General features: G+C 47.6%; 1 long non-coding RNA gene across 1 annotated transcript; it reads right to left on the reverse strand.

The window, feature by feature from the left end:
* Positions 1-1,594: 1,594 nt before the first annotated feature.
* On the reverse strand, positions 1,595-3,563 carry LOC149990053 (uncharacterized). The gene is made up of 3 exons (XR_016508998.1): positions 3,415-3,563; positions 3,170-3,252; positions 1,595-1,730 (listed from the first exon to the last, which is right to left on the reverse strand). It is a non-coding gene; the product is annotated as an uncharacterized LOC149990053 (long non-coding RNA).
* Positions 3,564-7,077: the final 3,514 nt, after the last annotated feature.

Below are 7,077 nucleotides of genomic sequence, written 5' to 3' on the forward strand. Positions count from 1 at the left end.
AAACCAAAACAATGCATGAGAAAATATCCAACAAGTCCACTTTTTCTGTTCTAATTCAAAAGAAGACAACAGGTTATATGCCACCATGTACACAACCAAAGGACCAGAAGCCCTCGGATACCAAAAAACAGTCCCCTTACGAAGGAAACTGGTAAAGGGGTCATAATCTCGGCACGGCTGCCCTTTAAAACCTTCTCATTGGCTCAGTGTTGTCAGGAAAAAAGAAGGTGAGATGTTATCGGTACATCCTAGGCTTTGAGAAATATTCACAAATTGTGAACCAACTTGGTGGAATCACAGCAACTAAAGATACAAAAACTGACTATAGTCACAACACATGTCCTTAGAGTTCCGGAGACCTAAGGCCGGTCACAGAGGTCGGGTCACAGATGGCAGAACTGAGGACAGGACACACAGATCACATCACTGAGGGCAGGTCACAGAGGGCTGGTCCTGATGGAAGTACTGAGCGAAGGTCACTAGAGCAAGTCACTGAGCGAGGTCATAGAGGGCAAGTCACAGACGGCAGGTCACAAAAGACAGATGACAGAGGGCAGGTCATGAAGGAGGTCACAGATGTGAGGGAGAGCATACAGGGCAAGACACTGAGGGAGGTCAAAGAGAGCATGTTACTGAGGCAGTCAAAGAGGGCGGGGCAGTGAGTGAGGACACAGGGCCAAGTCACGGAGGGTAGGTCACCAGGGCATCTCATGGAAGTCATGTCACTGAGGGAGGTCATGGGGAGCAGATCACAAATACCACATGAAGGAAGCCAGAACTTAGAGCAGGTCACAGATGCCTGGTCACAGTGGACAGTCACTGAATACAGGTCACAGATGGATGGTCCCAGAGGGCAGTTCACAGAGAGCAGGTCACAGACACCGGTAATAGCATGTTACTGAGGGAGGTCATAGAATGCAGGTCAAGGAGGGCAGGTCACAGGAGCCTAGTCAAAGAATGAAGGTTTCAGAGGGCAAGGTCACAGACAGCAGGTCACTAGGGCAGGTCACTGGAGCCAGGTCACAGAGGGCACATCATACTGGGCATGTCACAGATAGCAGGTAAGAGAGGGCAGGACACGGAAGGCAGGTGACTGAGGCAGGTCACACAGAGCTGCTCACTGATGGCAGGAATGAAGCAATACTGGGTTGAAATAGCCAACTTGCCTTCATCATGCCATTGACTTCAGAAACACCAGAATGTTCAAGCCAGAGGGAACAAGGATGAAAGGTGCCCATAGCATGCCCTTCTTCATTAAACAGGCACCGATGTCAGTCTCAAGTGCTTTACATGAGAAACGACACGACCTTCTGGCAGTGCACAAAGAGCACACCCACCCAGCTCCAGCTCTCGCGGAACACTGACTGCGTATTTTGCATTGAATTATTACAGGACAACAGAGAAGCCACCAGATGGTAGAGAAGTAAAAAATCACACTCGATATATAACAACATAAATTAAAAAGGCAGAAAAAGGCGAAATTCTAAAGATTATAAAAAAACGAACTTATTTTTTTTGATGTTATTCCTCGTGTTTATTGTTTTTTACTTTTTGTCTTGAAATGAGCTGGCGCGGCCCTGACGAACCAGTGCGGCGAGTTGTGTGGCCATCGTCCCGCAAAGTGAAAGGTCGTCCGTTCCATTCGCGGTCAGGTTCAGTCCCCAGGCGGGTGGCATTCCAGAGGCAATGGGTCGATGGTTCTCTCCCTCTCTCCTTCCTCTCGTCTCTCTCTAAAAACAAATGAAAGTCTTTACAAACCAAGTTTGTGCATTTCAAAAGCTTTCGTAGGCAACCCAACACAAAATAGGCATTTACTTAACTTTATTCCCTACTTACACTAAAATAAACAGACCAAAGGCAGGCCTGAATAAAAGACTTCATTATATCAATTATATTGCTTAAGAGAGTTATATTAATTATGACTCTTTCGTACTGGATCCCAACACCTATCCCTTTTCATCTCCCATACCAACAAATCGGAAAGGCAAAACACAACAAAGAGATAACACCCATAGAGTCTACAAGGAGCTTAGGACCAAGGCATAATTCCATGCCCTGGGTTCTGAGGGTGGGTATATACACAGTCATCTGTGCATCTTGTCAGTTAGAGACACTCGGTTACCTGTCGCCAGTCTGCCTGTTCTCTTCCCTCACAAGGCCCACTCCCTCTTTTACATTCCTCAGGAGAGTCTGTTTGTTTTCAAATCCTGAGGGTTTCCTGCATTGTCCTTTTCACTGCTCTGGCACTGACTATCTGAGAGCCATGCTAGTGAGAGAAATGCCTTCAGCTTGCCATTTCCTTTGGCTTTTACTTCTGACACTGTTGACAGATGTCCCCCATGGTCCCCAGCCTGGACCACCTGCACCCAGCCCTCGCTCCCCCTCCCCTGGCCTTCCCCACACTATTGCCTGTGACGGGCTGGGCACATCGCTGCTTTCTCCATCACCACTTACAGCCGGTGCCACCGCCTTCGGGAAAACGCAGTCATTTGCGTCATATTTACAGGTTCTAGAGGCATCTGATCACTCAGCTCAAAGGACTACTGACACCAATGCTGAACTCGTTTACGTGTCAGCTCAGTCATAGGAAGTACGGCACTTTCTTCACTTTGCAAAACGACTCTGATGCTGACAGTCTACACCTGTCAAGAGCCGTGCACAAACAAAGGGCTCTGTACCATTTCGACATCATTACATTATGCTTTTCATGTTACACTGACTTAGTGAGGTAACTGTTTCCAAAAGTAGTGAAACCAAGGAACTAAGAGGGAGAAACAAGAAGGTGAAACCGGGTTGGGAGCCCGAACCCTAACGGTTCTTGTGCAGCAGTTGGGACAACAGATGAAGAGCAAAGGCAGACGTGCACATCCCTCAATCAGCTAATTTGGTAGACATAGGAATGGAGACATTATCAGAAACTGTTTGCTGAAAGAGCAGCTGCCGGTGCAAAGCCAGAGGAGAGCACATGGGAGCTCATTTTCCAAATATGCTCCTTCTTTTGTAGCATGCTGTTTCACTGTGCCCCAAAGATGCACAGAGCTAGAGCAGTAATAACGTACGGAAAGGTGAAATCATACCTCCTTCGCTTTTGAAACGAGTTTGGCCTTGATGGAGAGATAAAGTGTGTTCGCGCTCAACAACGGTCTTAAGGGCTGCGAGGAAGCCTTACCTTTTCTAGATGGCTCTTCCTGACGACCGCGGGCTTTTCTAAGCAGGTTTCTGCTACCCGGTCTCCACGGTGCCTCACGCAGTCTGTGGAGGTGGTTTAGGTTGGGATCACTGTGCGCACGAAAAGCAAACTCTTACGATGTCTCACTCGTTATCGGGACTATACAGAAGTCTCCTAGGGCAGTGAAGCCGGTTCCACTCAGGGGCATAAAAGTTTGCTAAGATCATGGAAGCATCACAAAGTACCTCAATCCTTCTGACCGGCTGAGGTCTTCTACTCCTGTCGGTGCGTATTACTTTGCTTGCAGCCTCCACTCGATCCAATGAAAAACAAACAAAACCAAAACAATGCATGAGAAAATATCCAACAAGTCCACTTTTTCTGTTCTAATTCAAAAGAAGACAACAGGTTATATGCCACCATGTACACAACCAAAGGACCAGAAGCCCTCGGATACCAAAAAACAGTCCCCTTACGAAGGAAACTGGTAAAGGGGTCATAATCTCGGCACGGCTGCCCTTTAAAACCTTCTCATTGGCTCAGTGTTGTCAGGAAAAAAGAAGGTGAGATGTTATCGGTACATCCTAGGCTTTGAGAAATATTCACAAATTGTGAACCAACTTGGTGGAATCACAGCAACTAAAGATACAAAAACTGACTATAGTCACAACACATGTCCTTAGAGTTCCGGAGACCTAAGGCCGGTCACAGAGGTCGGGTCACAGATGGCAGAACTGAGGACAGGACACACAGATCACATCACTGAGGGCAGGTCACAGAGGGCTGGTCCTGATGGAAGTACTGAGCGAAGGTCACTAGAGCAAGTCACTGAGCGAGGTCATAGAGGGCAAGTCACAGACGGCAGGTCACAAAAGACAGATGACAGAGGGCAGGTCATGAAGGAGGTCACAGATGTGAGGGAGAGCATACAGGGCAAGACACTGAGGGAGGTCAAAGAGAGCATGTTACTGAGGCAGTCAAAGAGGGCGGGGCAGTGAGTGAGGACACAGGGCCAAGTCACGGAGGGTAGGTCACCAGGGCATCTCATGGAAGTCATGTCACTGAGGGAGGTCATGGGGAGCAGATCACAAATACCACATGAAGGAAGCCAGAACTTAGAGCAGGTCACAGATGCCTGGTCACAGTGGACAGTCACTGAATACAGGTCACAGATGGATGGTCCCAGAGGGCAGTTCACAGAGAGCAGGTCACAGACACCGGTAATAGCATGTTACTGAGGGAGGTCATAGAATGCAGGTCAAGGAGGGCAGGTCACAGGAGCCTAGTCAAAGAATGAAGGTTTCAGAGGGCAAGGTCACAGACAGCAGGTCACTAGGGCAGGTCACTGGAGCCAGGTCACAGAGGGCACATCATACTGGGCATGTCACAGATAGCAGGTAAGAGAGGGCAGGACACGGAAGGCAGGTGACTGAGGCAGGTCACACAGAGCTGCTCACTGATGGCAGGAATGAAGCAATACTGGGTTGAAATAGCCAACTTGCCTTCATCATGCCATTGACTTCAGAAACACCAGAATGTTCAAGCCAGAGGGAACAAGGATGAAAGGTGCCCATAGCATGCCCTTCTTCATTAAACAGGCACCGATGTCAGTCTCAAGTGCTTTACATGAGAAACGACACGACCTTCTGGCAGTGCACAAAGAGCACACCCACCCAGCTCCAGCTCTCGCGGAACACTGACTGCGTATTTTGCATTGAATTATTACAGGACAACAGAGAAGCCACCAGATGGTAGAGAAGTAAAAAATCACACTCGATATATAACAACATAAATTAAAAAGGCAGAAAAAGGCGAAATTCTAAAGATTATAAAAAAACGAACTTATTTTTTTTGATGTTATTCCTCGTGTTTATTGTTTTTTACTTTTTGTCTTGAAATGAGCTGGCGCGGCCCTGACGAACCAGTGCGGCGAGTTGTGTGGCCATCGTCCCGCAAAGTGAAAGGTCGTCCGTTCCATTCGCGGTCAGGTTCAGTCCCCAGGCGGGTGGCATTCCAGAGGCAATGGGTCGATGGTTCTCTCCCTCTCTCCTTCCTCTCGTCTCTCTCTAAAAACAAATGAAAGTCTTTACAAACCAAGTTTGTGCATTTCAAAAGCTTTCGTAGGCAACCCAACACAAAATAGGCATTTACTTAACTTTATTCCCTACTTACACTAAAATAAACAGACCAAAGGCAGGCCTGAATAAAAGACTTCATTATATCAATTATATTGCTTAAGAGAGTTATATTAATTATGACTCTTTCGTACTGGATCCCAACACCTATCCCTTTTCATCTCCCATACCAACAAATCGGAAAGGCAAAACACAACAAAGAGATAACACCCATAGAGTCTACAAGGAGCTTAGGACCAAGGCATAATTCCATGCCCTGGGTTCTGAGGGTGGGTATATACACAGTCATCTGTGCATCTTGTCAGTTAGAGACACTCGGTTACCTGTCGCCAGTCTGCCTGTTCTCTTCCCTCACAAGGCCCACTCCCTCTTTTACATTCCTCAGGAGAGTCTGTTTGTTTTCAAATCCTGAGGGTTTCCTGCATTGTCCTTTTCACTGCTCTGGCACTGACTATCTGAGAGCCATGCTAGTGAGAGAAATGCCTTCAGCTTGCCATTTCCTTTGGCTTTTACTTCTGACACTGTTGACAGATGTCCCCCATGGTCCCCAGCCTGGACCACCTGCACCCAGCCCTCGCTCCCCCTCCCCTGGCCTTCCCCACACTATTGCCTGTGACGGGCTGGGCACATCGCTGCTTTCTCCATCACCACTTACAGCCGGTGCCACCGCCTTCGGGAAAACGCAGTCATTTGCGTCATATTTACAGGTTCTAGAGGCATCTGATCACTCAGCTCAAAGGACTACTGACACCAATGCTGAACTCGTTTACGTGTCAGCTCAGTCATAGGAAGTACGGCACTTTCTTCACTTTGCAAAACGACTCTGATGCTGACAGTCTACACCTGTCAAGAGCCGTGCACAAACAAAGGGCTCTGTACCATTTCGACATCATTACATTATGCTTTTCATGTTACACTGACTTAGTGAGGTAACTGTTTCCAAAAGTAGTGAAACCAAGGAACTAAGAGGGAGAAACAAGAAGGTGAAACCGGGTTGGGAGCCCGAACCCTAACGGTTCTTGTGCAGCAGTTGGGACAACAGACGAAGAGCAAAGGCAGACGTGCACATCCCTCAATCAGCTAATTTGGTAGACATAGGAATGGAGACATTATCAGAAACTGTTTGCTGAAAGAGCAGCTGCCGGTGCAAAGCCAGAGGAGAGCACATGGGAGCTCATTTTCCAAATATGCTCCTTCTTTTGTAGCATGCTGTTTCACTGTGCCCCAAAGATGCACAGAGCTAGAGCAGTAATAACGTACGGAAAGGTGAAATCATACCTCCTTCGCTTTTGAAACGAGTTTGGCCTTGATGGAGAGATAAAGTGTGTTCGCGCTCAACAACGGTCTTAAGGGCTGCGAGGAAGCCTTACCTTTTCTAGATGGCTCTTCCTGACGACCGCGGGCTTTTCTAAGCAGGTTTCTGCTACCCGGTCTCCACGGTGCCTCACGCAGTCTGTGGAGGTGGTTTAGGTTGGGATCACTGTGCGCACGAAAAGCAAACTCTTACGATGTCTCACTCGTTATCGGGACTATACAGAAGTCTCCTAGGGCAGTGAAGCCGGTTCCACTCAGGGGCATAAAAGTTTGCTAAGATCATGGAAGCATCACAAAGTACCTCAATCCTTCTGACCGGCTGAGGTCTTCTACTCCTGTCGGTGCGTATTACTTTGCTTGCAGCCTCCACTCGATCCAATGAAAAACAAACAAAACCAAAACAATGCATGAGAAAATATCCAACAATTCAAGTTTTTCAATTATGATAACTATAGAAAA

Source organism: Furipterus horrens, unplaced genomic scaffold (genome assembly GCF_987537825.1).
Source record: "Furipterus horrens unplaced genomic scaffold, mFurHor1.1.pri manual_scaffold_33, whole genome shotgun sequence".
In the NCBI taxonomy this organism is placed as follows: Eukaryota; Metazoa; Chordata; class Mammalia; order Chiroptera; family Furipteridae; genus Furipterus; species Furipterus horrens.